At 35.7% G+C, this 15515-nt stretch overlaps 1 protein-coding gene and 1 pseudogene across 1 annotated transcript in view; one reads left to right on the top strand and one right to left on the bottom strand.

Annotated features, from left to right (window-relative positions):
* CCSER1 (coiled-coil serine-rich protein 1) overlaps nt 1-15515 on the bottom strand; it is a 1871951-nt gene that overhangs the window by 904953 nt on the left and 951483 nt on the right. The window lies entirely within an intron of this gene.
* On the top strand, nt 14813-15447 carry LOC102826691 (annotated as a pseudogene).

Genomic DNA, 15515 nt, shown 5'->3' with positions numbered 1-15515 from the left:
TTGAAAATTTCTTCACCTTTGGCAGTAGTAGTTGTATACATGGTACAGAAAGTTTGTTTAATATGTGTCCTCTAATTCCTCCCTCTAATTGGGTGGGACCATGCAAATAAAGGGTATGGAACTCTAAGACAGGGATTAGTTACTTTTGCCATTGCTCTAGGTTTCAAAAGAGCCATCTCAGCAGTATAGATGATCACAGGACCATCAAGAAAGAAGCACGATATTCAGCACATGCCCTGCATCTAAAATAGAGTTTTGCAATACAAATATATTAATTGATATGCAGATATAATGAAACAATGAAAAAGAAAAGGAAATAATAGGATATTCAGGAAAGATAAACTTGGACGTATTTTTTAAGTGGTAGGTTAGAATATAATTATGCATCTTTTTGTAAATTACATGTCAGCCCACAAATGATTATTTACAGCTAGAATTTATTGATAGCTTTTTACATGTTCAGTACTGGTCTAAAACTAGTACTTTGTATGTATGATGAGGCTTCAAAAAGGTTTTAGAAAAACGGAAATGGAAGAAGGGGATTTTTCCTCTAAGTTTTTAAAGCCTATTTATATTAACTGTTTAAATTCCTACAACATTGTAAGTAAAGTGCTATTAATACCCCTTTTTACCAATGAGGGCCTAAGCTATAAAGGACTTGCTTGAATACTTGAAAGTTAATGATTGATGACCTGCTCTATAGAATCAGCACTGGACTATGAACCACAAAATTGGCAGTTCCAACCCTTGGGAACTCTATATAGGGTCACTATGAGTTGAAACCAACATGACAGCACATAATAATAGCAAAGACCTGTAACCAGACAGATTTCAGTGCCTGTCTTTCAGGTTATCTACAAAACTTGCTAATCCATTTCCTGGAATGATATCCTAAGTAAATCTTTGAAAATATCCTCTCACACTTTGAATCTAAATTCTAGAATAATGTACAAAATCATATCTTGTTTTTAATGCTTTCAATGTAATTTTCAGACGTCAGAAACCCTAACACATATGTATTGAATATGTTCTCAGTTAATCAATGATGTCACTGAAATCCCATTTTTTTGCATACTAGCACATGGATCATTAGAAAAGAATTTATAACAATCCAATTAAATAGAAAGAATAATAAAAAATTGAATATATGTGAATAATTTAAATTTTTGCTTAGTAAATTACAAACTGGGCTCTAACCACCAGTCATTCTGTGGGAGAAAGATGGGGCTTTCTGCTCCGGGAAAGATTTACAACATTGTAAACACTACACATGGGTCGCTATGAGTTAGAAATGACTTGAGAACATACAATCGCCACCACCACCCATCTTTCCTACCAAATGTACACCAATAATGATTAAGGGAAAAATGATTATTGAGGCGAGTCCCTTTTCAATCAAGAACCAATGAAAGGAATGTGATAAACAAATTGTTTTAAATAATATGTTTATATTAAAGGCATATCCAAGCTACTATAAAAGAGAATAAGAAAACAGAATGAGGATATGTCCCACAAATAACCTATAGCTAAATCTTGAAGAATGAATATTAGTTCTAAATCAAAAGAGAACAGCAAATTCAAATAATATGTTTGTATATAAACCTACACACATGTATGTAATGTGCAATTATGTAGAGGTTTACAATTAAATCAATTTAAGTTCATGTGGTTAACATATAAATTAACATATCTGGAATACGTAAATGCAGTTGGAGATTGCTTTCAGCTGCATCTGAAAATGCAATTAGTCACTTAATCAAATTATGAATTTATGTTTTCTCCCTTAGAGAGTCTGAAAGTAGGCATTCTAGAACTAGAACAGTCTTTAAAATGATATCTTGGATCCAGGTTCATTCTATTGTTAAGAAAAAGAACAGGAATGCTTCACTGAGGACTATTTTTCCAACACAGAAATGCTAATTCTTAGTGGTAGTAAAGGAGGTTCTATGAGAATTTTGTTGGAAAACCTTACCCCATCCACCCTAGAGCCTTGATGTGCCTTCAAACTTCTTTTGATTCCCAAAACTCAAAGAACATAGGAAAGGGATAGAATTTGTGTCCCTCCAGACTGCCCAAACTTCAGGTTTTGTTTTTTAAGTTTTTCATTGTGAATTGAAAACTGCAGTTTTGATGTAGCATAGATCAAAGTGCTAAGAATTGTTCAGGGAAGGATTAGAACAATGGAAACATCACCTTCAGAAGTACATAGATCTAGATGGAAGATGCATCAATACCAGAGTTCAAATTTTAATATTTTTGTTTAATAATAATACCTAAGATTTTGTGGCAATAATTTTTGACTTGAAGTCCTGATGTGATATCATAGGATAAGCACTCCATCTCAATGTTGGTTTGAATCACAAGTTCTGCAGTTCAAACTCACCAGCCACTTCTCGGGAATCCTATACAGGATCACTATTAGTGATCACGATTTGATGGTACTTAACAACAACTTTTTAGCTTATCTTCATACATAAATAGTTGTTGTTAAGTGCCATCTAGTCGGTTCCAATTCTTAACAACTCTATGCACAACTGCCTGATCCTGTAACAACTTCACAATTGTTACACTTGAGCCCATTGTAACTGCCACTGTACCAAAACATCTCATTGGGGGTATTCCTCTTTTTCATTGACTTTTAACTTTAATAAACATGATGTTATTGTCCAATGAATGATCCCTCCTGATAATGTGTCTGAATTATGAGAGATGATGTCTTGCCGTCCTTGCATCTAAGGAACTTTCTGGTTGTACTGCTTTCCATGAATACTTGTTTGCTCTGGCTTCCATGATACTTTGAATACTCTTCTCCAACACCGTAATTCAAATGCATCAATTTTTCTATGGTCTTCCTTATTCATTGTTCATCTTTCTTATGCATTTGAGGCAAATGAAAACACTGTAGCTTAGGCCAAGTGCACCTTAGTCCTCAAACAGTTATCTTTGCTCTTGAACTCTTTAAAATGGCCTTGTGCAGCAGATTTGTGTAGCACAATGTGTCCTATGATTTCTTGACTGCTACTTCCATGAGTGCTGATTATGGAGTCAAGCAAAATGAAGTCTTTGACAACTTCAATCTTTTCTCCATTTATCATGATGTTGTGACAAATTTTCTTTTATTCACATTGAGGTATAAGCCATGCTGAAGACTGTGGTCTTAAATCACCATCAATAAGTATTTTAAGTCTTCTTTGATTTCAGCAAGGGAGGTTGTGTCATTGATGCTTTTTAATGAGATTTCCTCCAAACCTGATATCACACTGTTATTCATATAATCCAGGTTCTCAGAAACCCTGTACAGGTTATTCATATAATCCAGGTTCTCGGAAACCCTGTACAGGGTCGCTATGGGTCGGCTCCGACTCGAAGGCACTTAACAACAACAACAACAGATTGAATATACATGGTAAAAGAATACAGTCTTGGCACGCGTCTTTCCTGATTTTAAACCACACAGTATCCCCTTGTTCTGTTCGAACAACTACCTCTTGGTCTATGTACAGGTTCCTTATGAGCAGTTTAGTGTTACAGAATACCCATTCTTCACAATGTTATCCATAGTTTCTGGTATTCTCTGATTTTAGTCAGATCCATCTGATATTAGCAATGGTATCTGTAGTTCTAAATCCTCTTCTGAATCTGGCTTGAAATTCTGGCAATTTCCTGGAAATATTCTGTTGAGGCCATTTTTGAACTATCTTTAGCAAAATTTTACTTGTATGTTATAATAATAATATTGTCTGATGATTTCTGGATACCGTTGGGTCGCCTCTTTTTGAAATGGGCACAAATATGGATCTCTTCCAATAGATTGACTTGGTAGCTGCCTTCTAAATTTTTTGGTATTCCTGAGTAAGTGTCTCTATAGCTGCATCAGTTTGTTGAAAGACTTTAATTGGTGATCTGTCAGTTAATGGAGTTTGTTTTTTGGCAAAACAGATAGGACTTGATTATATGCTACCTCTTGAAATGGCTGAATATCGACCATTTCTTTTTGATGTGCATCTTCCATTTAAAAAAAAAAAAATGTTTTTTATGCTTTCTGTATCATTCAATATTTTGTCACTGGAATCCTTAAATACTGCAAGTCAAGGCTTGATTGTTTTTTTTCAGTTCTTTCAGCTTGAGAAATACTGTGTGTCCTTATTCCTTTTGCTTTTTTCACTCCAGGTCTTTGCACATTTCATTTGTCTTTTCTAGCTACCCTTTGAAGTTTCCTATTGAGCTCTTTGCTTTCTCCATTTCTTCCATTCACTTTAGCTCTCTATACTGCAGAACAAGTTTCAGAGTCTATTCTGCTATCCATTTGTTGTTTTTGTTTCTTGGAAGCATCGTTACCCTTTATTTTACTTAAGCAAAAACAAAGATCCAGGAATGTGAAGGAATTTTCCCAAATGTCTTCCATCATTTAATTCATTCTTTCATTCACTTAACAGTAATGTCTGGACACCTTAATTCTTCCATCGCTGAATTCATTCTTCCATTCACTTAACAGTGATGTCTGAATACCTCTCATATGTCAGGCTATATTCTAGATGCTGGGGCTATAGAAGAAGAGGATTACACTGAGAGCAGAGTTTGTCACAGACCAGTCTAAAGGAAAAACCTTGACAATGAAAGGAGCAAATAATTCAGCTCAGCACTAGACAGTCTGGGTACCGATTATGATTAAAGCAATGATTATAACTATCAGGGCATGACAAAAATTAATTTCATGCCACTTCTTAACATGTATCACTGTTGGGTGATACATGTTACTTTCATTGGGAAGGTACTTATAAAATTAGCTAATTAATGTCTTTCTCTTCTTGTAGCCTATGTGTGCCATCAAAGCAGGCAACATTTTTGGTTTTCTGTTTTATCTGCAGAAATTTACAAAACACTTGATATATTGCTATCATTGTATAGCATTTCTGAGAAGCAGCTCATGGGTTTGAACTACCGACCTTGTGGTTAGCAGTCCAGTACTTATCCTACAATGCCTTATCGTGATACCAAAGAAACAAATCAGTGATCATTGAGTTGACTTTGAGCCATGGAAACCCAGTGTGTATTATCTGCTATTGATTTGTGTCTTGTCTTTCTTTCCTGCCTTTTTAATGACCCCTTTCTTTCTTCCTGCATAATGTACTTGATGCCATACCACAGTTCCTATTCTTCTGACATTATTTCCAATGCATTGAATCTGTTCTTGAGGTGTTCTCTAGTTCAGTAGGAATACATCCAAGGTCATATTTGGACTCTCACTGGTTTGTTTTCATTTTCTTCAGGTTCAGCCTGAACTTGCACATAATCAGTTGATGGTGTGTTGCACAGTATGCCCTGGCCTTGTTTTGGAAAATGATATTGAGTTTTTCCACCATTTATTTCAATAAATATAGTCTATTTAATTCCTGTGTGTTCCTTCAGGTGAGGTCTATATGTATAATTTCCTTTTATTTTGTTTTAAAAAATGTATTTTCAATGACTAAGTCAGTTATTGTTTTTATATGCTGTTGAGTCAGTTCTGACACAAGTGACCCTATGCACAACAGAACAAAATACTGCCCAGTTTGATTAGCCATGAGTTGGAACCAACTTGATGGCACCTAATAGTAACAAATGACTTATGTATTGCAATACCTTTGTAAAATCAGTTCATGTTCCAACGATTACTGGATGCTTACAGCTGTTTCTCCTCATATTAAGTTGTGCATCCATAAATAATTATATAGATATTGTTGATAAATGTCATCAAGTTGGTTCATACTCATACCAACCCTGTAGAGGGTTTCTGAGGAGTAGCTGGTGGCATTGAACTGCAGACCTTGTGGTTCACACTCAAGTGGTGATCCTATAGCACCACACTAGGAGTGTATATATATATATATTTATATATACATATAAGCTGGAAACTGCATAAGGCAGACACCTGTTAGTAAAAGATAACTCAAATATTTTACATTAATAGAGACCCATAGAAACATGGTAAAACTCTACCCTGTCAAAGTCAGAAACTTGTGATAATCAGAAAACAAGGAAAACAATCTTACTAAGTTATTTCTGGCTTTCCCAGATTTCACTATAGATACATTGATAGACAAACAGACAGATAGATAGAAAGATGCTAGACAGGTAGATAGATCACTGGTGATGCAGTGGCTAAGTACTAGGCTGCTAGCCAAAAAGTTGGCAGTACAAAATCATCAATTGTTCCATAGGAGAAAAATGTGGCAGTCTGCTTACATGAAGATTTACACCCTTGAAATCCCTAATGGACAATTCTACTTATAACAGCCACATATGACAGAGGAAAACTGCCCCACAGAATGCTCTAGGCTTAAATCTTTACAGAAACATATCATCAGTACTTTCTCCCCTGGAACCACTGGATGGGTACAAACTGCCAATCTTTCATTCAAATCTAAGTGCCTAAATGTTTTGTCAACATCAGAGTTATTACATATACTTTGCATTTGTAACACACAAAGACACACAAATTAAACAAACAAACACAAAATTAGAATAACCAGCTAATTACAAAGACCTTCTAACTTACCTAAATTATATTATCAATATCAAGGTTATAGAATGAGAAGTTTAGGTCACACAACTAATAAAAAGATGAGTTGGATCTAGAATTTTGAAACAGATCTAGAGTCTCAGCCTATATTCATCCAATAATCCAGTATTTTAGAGTTCTGAAAATCTAATTACCATAAGTGATATAATTCTAATTTATCAGAATTAATATATGATTAATTTATTTTGAAATATCATTTGAAATATTTTAAGTAGTCATCAACAGTTACCTGTGGTTGACAGGTTTCATCAGACCTTCAAGAGTAAGATAGACTGGAAGGAACACCGGGTGATCTGCTTCTGAAACAAATGTCATGTGAAACCTTACAACTAGCAGCAGAACACTGATAGAGAGCCAGAAGATGAGCCCTTCAGGCTACAGTGCACTCAGAATAAAACTGGGCAAAAGTTGCTTTCTTAAAGTAGATTCAATATTAGTCATGTAATTGGAATAAAGCTTTTAGCACCTTTATTTGCTGATGTGGCATTCCTTGAAATGAGAAGAATCAGCTACCTATATCCATTAATAATAATTGGAACATGAAATATATGAAGTATAAATCCAGAAAAATTTAAATTTGTCAAAAATGAAATGTAACTCTTGAAGATCTACATTCTAATATGGACTGAATATTTTGTGATTCAAAATAGGTTAATATTGTCCATTTTGAATTATGATTCAAAATGTATTGGTACTGTCCATTTTGAATCAGACAATCATATGGTCTACTATGCCAGGAATGAAAAATGGAATTAGAATGGTGTCAGATTCATCATCACAAAGAATATTTAAAAATCTATCCTAAAGTACAACCCTGTCAGTGATAAGATAATAAATAATAAAAAGATAGACCAGACAGTAATAAAATCAACTTCATCTATGAAAATAGACTACAGAGAAGTTCAGTATCACCAGCCAGAATAAGGTTAGGAACTGACTGTGAATCAGTTATTCATATGAAGTTCAAGTTGAAACTGAATAAAAATTGAAACAACTCCACAAGATCAAAATATGACCTTGAATATATCACATGTGAATTTAAAAACCATCTCAATAATAGATCTGACATATTAAACAATCTAATAACTAAAGATGAGACAAGTTGTGAGATGACACAAAGAAATCAAAAGGTCATTAAAGAAAAGCATTAAGAATGAAAAGACCAAAATTGATGTCACAAAACACTCTGAAACTTTCTCCGGAATGTAGGATAACTAAAACAAAAGAAACAAATGATACAGGGGAAAAAAAAAAAAAAAAAGCTAAACAGAAAATTCCCAAGGTTGACTCTAGAAGGAAAAGTAAAGTATTATAATGAAATTTACAAACAATTCAAATTAGAAACCAATAGGGGAAAACACATTTGTATATTTTGTGTTGAAAGAATAGATGAAATATTCAAGTCCCAAGTTGAAATATTAAAGGATTCTATGGGCAAAATACTGAATGATTCAGAAAGCTTCAAAGATGATGGAAGAAATACACAAAATCACTATACAAAAAGACCTACTTAACATTCATCCTTTTCAGAAAGCAGCATATAGTCAAGAACCGATGGTACTTAATGAAGAAATCAAAGTTGCACTGAAGACATTAGTGAGAAACAAGTCTCCAGGAATAAATCAGATGCTAATTGAAATGTTTCAATAAATGATTGTAGCACTGGAGGTGCTCACTTGTCTGTGTCAAGAAATTTGGAAGACGGTTACCTGGCCAAACAATCAATATTCCTGCCATTCTAAAAATAAAACAAAAAAGAAAAACCATAATCTAATAGGGTGTAGAAATTATCGAGCAATACAATTAATAATAATTCAAAATAAAAATTAAAAGTACATTTAACTATTAAATTATTTTAAAAATGGTTGTAGTAGTATATCAACAGGGAACTCCCATAAATTTGAGCCAGATTCAGAAGATAGGGAACATTGCTGCTATCAGATTGATCTTGGTTGAAAACAATTTACCAAAAAAGATGCTTACCTGCATTTCATTGACTACTTGAAGATTTTGAACTATACAGATCATAACATATTATGGGTGATATTAAAGAATGGGAATTCTGGAACACTTAATCTTGCCCATGCCAAAAAAAAAAAAAAAAATTGTACCTAGATCAAGAGGCAGTTGTGCAAGCAGAACAAGGGGATAGTGCAGGAGTGCATGGTTTAAATATCAGGGAAAACACTGGTCAGAGTTGAATCCTTTCACCATATTGAGCCTGTCAGTATGTAGATTGAGTAAACTGAGAAGCTGGACTATAAAGAGAAGTATGGCCTCAAGATTGGACATAGAGACATTGTTGTTGTTAAGTGCTGTTGAGTGGGTTCCAACCCATAGCAACCCTGTATAGTGTTTATGATTAGCAACTGGGGAGTTTGATCTGCCCACCTTCCAATTTAAACTGACTTTGCAGGTCAAAGCACTAATCCACAATGCCATACCAGGACTGCAAAGAAACATTAACAATCTGTAATATGCAGATAATATTATAACTTGTTTGCTGAATGGGAAAAGGATTTGCAGCACTTACTGAGAAAGTAAAACCATAGCCTTCAATATTCATTACAGCTAAACATATAGAAAGGAGAATTAATAGCATAGTGGATTATGTATTAGGTTGCTAACCACAAGGTCAGCAGTTCGAATCCAACAGTCTCTGTGAGAGAAAGATGAGGCTTTCTGCTACCATAAAGATTTACAGCCTAGGAAAACCTATATATATGGTTGGTGGAAAATCTGCTCCAAAAGACCTGTTCAAAATATTAGAAAGCAAAGAGATCACCTTGCATGCAAAGGTGCACCTGACCTAAGCCATGGTCTTCTCTGTTGTCTCATCTGCATGGGAAAGCTGAACACTGAATAAGGAATACTAAAGAACACTGAAGCCTTTGATTATGGTGTTGATAAAGAATATTGAATATATGATGGATTTCCAAAAAATAAAAAAAATAAAAAATATCTTAGAGAAATACAGTTAGAATGCTCCTTAGAAGTGAGGATGGTGAGGTTTTGTTTCACATACTTTGGACATGGTATCCATGAGGGACCTTAGAGAAGGATGTAATGCTTAGTAAAGTAGAGGGTCAGCAAAAGAGAAGAAGCTCCTCAAGCAGGTGGATTGACATAGTGGCTACAACAATGAGTTGAAACAAAATAACAATAAGGAAATGGAGTAGCACCTGGCAGTTTTAATTTAATGTACATCGGGTTGTTGTGAGCATAATATGGTGAATAGTATCCCATTATGGAATCCTGGTGTGATGCTGTAGGATAAACACTGACTGCTGACCACAAGGTCAGTGGTTAAAACCCACCAGCCACTCCTTGGAAACCATATACATGGTCTCTATGAGTCAGAATCAACTCAAAGATACTTAACAGCAATAATATCCCATTTTAAGGCCATAAACATATTTGAATGATTACACTATTGTCTACTTAGAATAATTCATCAAAAAGCAATGATTGAGTTAAAAATATGAGCAGTTTTAAGACTGTTAATTGTAGTAGTTAAGAGTCTGGCTGCTAATTGCAAGGTCATCAGTTCGAAACTACCAGGTGTTCTGTGGGAGAAAGATGAGGCTTTCTGCATCTGTAAAGAGTTACAACCTCACAAACCCTATACAGGGTCACTATGAGTCAGAACCAACTCCACAGCACAAAACCAAGCCAATACATAGGTTACTGTGAAAATTAAATTAGCTAATGCATGGAAAGCCATTAAAATAGTACATGAACGATGGTAAATATTACAGTATTAGTTGTTGCTGTTAAGGAAAATTGCAGCTCATAGAAGTTAGAAACAAATTATTAGGTTGCTTAGCTTTATCACTTGAGAAATATGTAAATCACTGGGTCATTTTTCTATTATAATCTGACTGAAATATTAGATGTACTGAACGAGAAGTTTTGGAAGATTTTCTATAACCCTTTAAGGACATTACTTGCTTGGGAGACCTGGTGTAGCTCTGTAGGATAATGCACTAGACCTCAAGGTCATTGGTTCAAACTCACCAGTTACTCCTTGGAAATCCTATACAGGGTTGCTATGAGTTGAACGATGGCACTTAACAACAGCAGCAATGCAAAGGTATATCAATGATATATAATTTGACCTCTATCCATACCATAAAATAGAGTTCCTGTTACGTCAAAAAACAATAATTGGCTTCTAATGATGGATTCTTGGAAAAAAACTTAGAGCAGTGAGAAAAAAAATTTTTCTTTTTTTATCCTAAAAAGCTGAAGGAGAAGAGAGAGAAAAAAAAAATAATGGAAAGAAACTCCTAACTTTATGAAACACTATTAAATAGTCTGTCAGTTTGTCATACTGTGGTGGCTTGTGTACTTCTGATTCTACAAGCTATGCCACCCATAGTTTAAATACCAGCAGGGTCACCCATAGTGGACAGGTTTCAGCTGAGCCTCCAGACTAAGACAGACTAGGAAGAAGGAGAGATGTACTACTTCTAAATATGTAGCAACTGTATACATTGTGGATAGCAGCAGAACATTGACAGCTATAGAGCCAGAAAAAGAAATCATTAAGGATAGCATAAGAATATAGTCAGATATAGTGCTGAAGGTTTGGAAGGCACGCAAAATATGAGTTGGGAAGTGCTGTCTCTTTAAAGTAGAGTTGACCATGATGAACCCAATGGAATAAAGCTTTCAGGACCTTCATTTCTGATGAGGCAAAACTCAGTGAGGGGAAAAAGCTGCAAAAAATCCATTAATAATTACAACATGGAATGTAAAAGCATAAATCTAAGAAAACTGGACATTGTCTAAAATGAAATTTAACGCATAAAGATCAACAATAGTGAGCTGAAACTGATTTTTTCAATCAGGCTGTCTTATGGTTTACTGTGCCTGGAACAACAAATTCAAAAGGAATAGGATAGCATTCATCATCAAAAAGAACATTTCAATATTGGTCTTGAAGTACAACACTGTCTATGATAGAATAAAATCCATACACAACAAGGAAGACCAGTGAATACCACCATTATTCAAATTTATGCACCAAACAATAAAACCAGTAATGAAATTGAATACTTCTATTAATTTCTTCAGTCTAAAGTTGATCAAGCATGAAATCAAGATGTATTGGTAATTATCGGTGATTTGAAATAGGTTGGAAACAAAAAGGAAGCATCAGTCATTGGAAAATATGGCTTCAATGATAGAAATAATGCTGGAGACCTCATGACAGAAATTTGCAAGACCAATGACTTCTTCCTTATATAGATAGATAGATAGATAGATAGATAGATAGATAGATAGATAGATAGATAGATAGATACATACATACATACATAGATACATAGATAGATAGATAGATAGATAGATAGATCTATCTATGCGTCATCATTTATTGCCATAATTCAGAGATTCTAAAAATCCAAGGACTTAAGGCACCAGGTTCCAGGGTTCTATTATCATATCTTGCTGGTATTTAAAACACCCGTGGCATAGCCTCCAGAATCACATCAACTCACAAGCCAACAAAGTACTACAAACTGACAGACCAGTGGAGGTCAGCCATGGTGGACAGGTTTCAGATGAGCTTCCAGACAAAGACAGACTAGGAAAAAGGAGTGATGAACTACTTCTGAATAAATTTAGTCACTGAAAACATTATGAATAGCAGAGAAACACTATCAGATAGAGTGCCTGAAAATGAGCCCCTCAAGTTAGATTAGAAAGGACTCAAAATGCAATTGGGGAGGAGTTGCCTCCTCAAACTAGAGTTGACCATGATGAAGCGAATGGAATAAGGCAAGTGGGAGTAAAGCCCTCGGAACCTTCATTTGCTGAAGGGGCACAATTCAAAATGAAGAGAAAGCTGTAAACATCCATTAAAAATTGGAACAAAGAATGTATGAAGCATGTTGTTGTTGTTGTTATGTCATCGAGTTAGTACTGACTCATAGCAAAACTATGTACAACAGAATGAAACAATGCCTAGTCCTGGCCCAACCTAATAATTGTTGCCACACTTGAGCCCATTGATGATGCCACTTTGCCAATCCATCTCGTTGGGAGTCTTCCTCTTTTTTTCTGACCCTCCATTTTACCAAACATGATATCCTTCTCCAGTGACTGGTCCTTCCTGACAATACGTCAGAAGTAAGAGATATGAAGTTTGGCCATCCTGGCCTCCAAGGAGCACTCTGGATGCACTTCTTCCAACACAGATCATTTGGTTCTTTTGGCAGCCCATGGCACTTTCAATATTCTCCTCCAACACCATAACTCAAAAGCATCAATTCTTTTACGGTCTTCCTTATTCACTGTCCAGCTTTCACATGTGTATGAGGTTATTGAAAATACCATGGCTTGGGTCAGGCACACCTTAGTCCTCAAGCTGACATCTATGCTCTTCAACACTTTAAAAGGGTCTTGTGCAGCAGATTTGCCTAATGCAATATGTCATTTGATTTCTTGACTGCTACGTCCATGAGTGTTGATAGTAGATCAAAGAAAAATGAAGTCCTTGACAACTTCAATCTTTTCTCCATTGATAAGAATATCGTCTATTGCTCCAGTGGTGAGGATTTTTGTTTTCTTTACATTGAGTTGTAATCCATATGGAAGACTGTGCTCTTTGATTTTCATCAGTAAATATTTTAAGTCCTCTTGACTTTCAGCAAGCAAGATTGTATCATCTGTATATCACAGGTTGGTAATGAGTCTTCCTCCAATCCTGATGCCATATTTTTCTTCATATAATCCAACTTCTCAGATTATTTGCTCAGGTTGAATAAGTATGGTGAAAGAATACAACCATGTTGCACACTTTTTTTTTTTTTAAACTATTCAGTGTTCCCATGTTCTGTTCAAACAACTGCCTCTTGGTCCATGTACAGGATCCTCATGGTCACAGTTAAGTATTAAGGAATACTCATACTTCACAATGTTGTATTAATCTAGGAAAATTAGAAATTGCCAAAAATGAAATGGAACACAAAAACATCAATATCTTAGGTGATAACTTAGTTAGCTGAAAGGGACTGGTATTACCCATTTTGAATCTGACAGCCACCTGGTTTACTATGCCGGGAATGACAAACTGAAGAGGAATGGTGTTGCATTCATTGTCAAAAAGAACATATCCAGATCAGTCATGAGGTACAATGCTGTATGTGATATGATAATATCTATGTGCCTACAGGGAAAACCAGTTAATAACACTATTATTCAAATTTATGCACCAACCACTAAAGCCAGTGAGGATGAAATAGAATTCTACCAAATTCTTCAATATGAAATTGAACAAACATGCGATCAAGATACATTGATCATTATTGGTGATTTGAATGCAAAGGTTGGGAACAAAGAGGAAGGATCAGTACTTGGAAAATATGGCTTTGGTGATAAAAATGAGGCTGGAGATCACATGATAGAATTCTGCAAAACCAATGATTTGTTCATTTCAAATACCTCCTTAAACAGCATAAGAGATGACTATACACATGGACTTCACCAGATGGAATACACAGAAATCAAATTGACTACATCTGTGGAAAGAGAAAATGGAAAAGTTCCATATTGTCAGTCAAAACAAGGCCAGAGGCAAATTGTGGATTAGACCACCAATTGCTCATATGCAAATTCAGACTGAAGCTGAAGAAAATGAAAACAAGTCCACGAGATCCAAAATATGACCTTAAATATATCCCACCTGAATTTAGAGATTATCTGAAGAACAGATTTGATACATTAAACACTAAAGACCAAAGACCAGAAGAGTTGTGGGATGATATTAAGAACATCATATAGGAAGAAAGCAAAAAGTCATTAAGAAGACAAGAAAGAAGGAAAAGATCAAAATGGAAGTCTGAAGAGACACTGAAACTTGCTCTTCAGCATAGAGATGCTAAAGAAAATGGAAGAAATGAGGAGCTGCAAGAGCTGGACAGAAAATTTCAAAGATCAGCTCGATAAGATAAAGCCAAATGTTACAACAAAATGTGCAAAGATCTGGATTCAGAAAACCACAAAGGGAAGAACATGCTCAGAATTTCTCAAGCCAGGGACAAGAAGAAAAAATTCAAGGCTCGACTTTTGTTATTAAAGGATTCTCTGGGCAAATTATTGAATGATGCAGAAAGCATCAAAAGAAGATGAAAGGACTACAGAGTCACTGTACCAAAAGGAAATGGTTGATGTTCAACCAGGACGTTCAATCAAGAGCCAATGACCTCTTTCCCTCTGGTGTGCCACAAAGATCCTGCTGTTGTTATGGGTGGCTGCCCCTCCCGGTGTTACCAGTTATTGTAAGAACAAGCCCTATCCTAAGTCCTGCTTCTGCTGAGGTGTCCCTGATGCCAAGATTCATATCTTTGACCTGGGTCAGAAGAAGGCAAAAGTGGTTAAGTTCCCCATCTATGGCCACATGGTATCAGATGAATACAAACATCTCTCCTCAGAAGCCCTGAAGGCTGCCCGTATTTGTGCCAACAAGTACATGGTGAAAAGTTGTGGCAAAGATGACTTTTACATCTGATTGCAGTTGTATTCATTCCATGTCTTCCATATCAATAAGAAGTTATCCTGTGTTGGGGCTGACAGGCTCCACAGGGATGCGAGGGGTCTTTGGAAAGCCCCAGGGCACTGTGGATAGGGTCCACATTGGCCAAGTTATCATGTCTATCTGCACCAAGCTTCTAAACAAGCAGCATGTAATTGAAGCCCTACAGGGCCGAGTTCAAGTTCCACAGAAGATCCAAATTTCCAAGAAGTGGGGCTTCACCAAGTTTAATGCTGACAAGTTTGAAGACATGGTAGTTGTGAAGTTCCTCATCCAAGATGGGTGTGGGGTCAAATACACCCCCAACCATGGCCCTTTAGACCAGTGAAGGGCTCTGCGTTTGTGAAGGCCTTGGTAGCACTTGGTCTGTGTGCTCCAATAAATTCAATGTCTCCATGTCAAAAAAAAAAAAAA

Source organism: Chrysochloris asiatica, unplaced genomic scaffold (genome assembly GCF_000296735.1).
Source record: "Chrysochloris asiatica unplaced genomic scaffold, ChrAsi1.0 scaffold00218, whole genome shotgun sequence".
Lineage (NCBI taxonomy): Eukaryota > Metazoa > Chordata > Mammalia > Afrosoricida > Chrysochloridae > Chrysochloris > Chrysochloris asiatica.
This window is presented reverse-complemented; position numbering and strand designations above follow the sequence as displayed.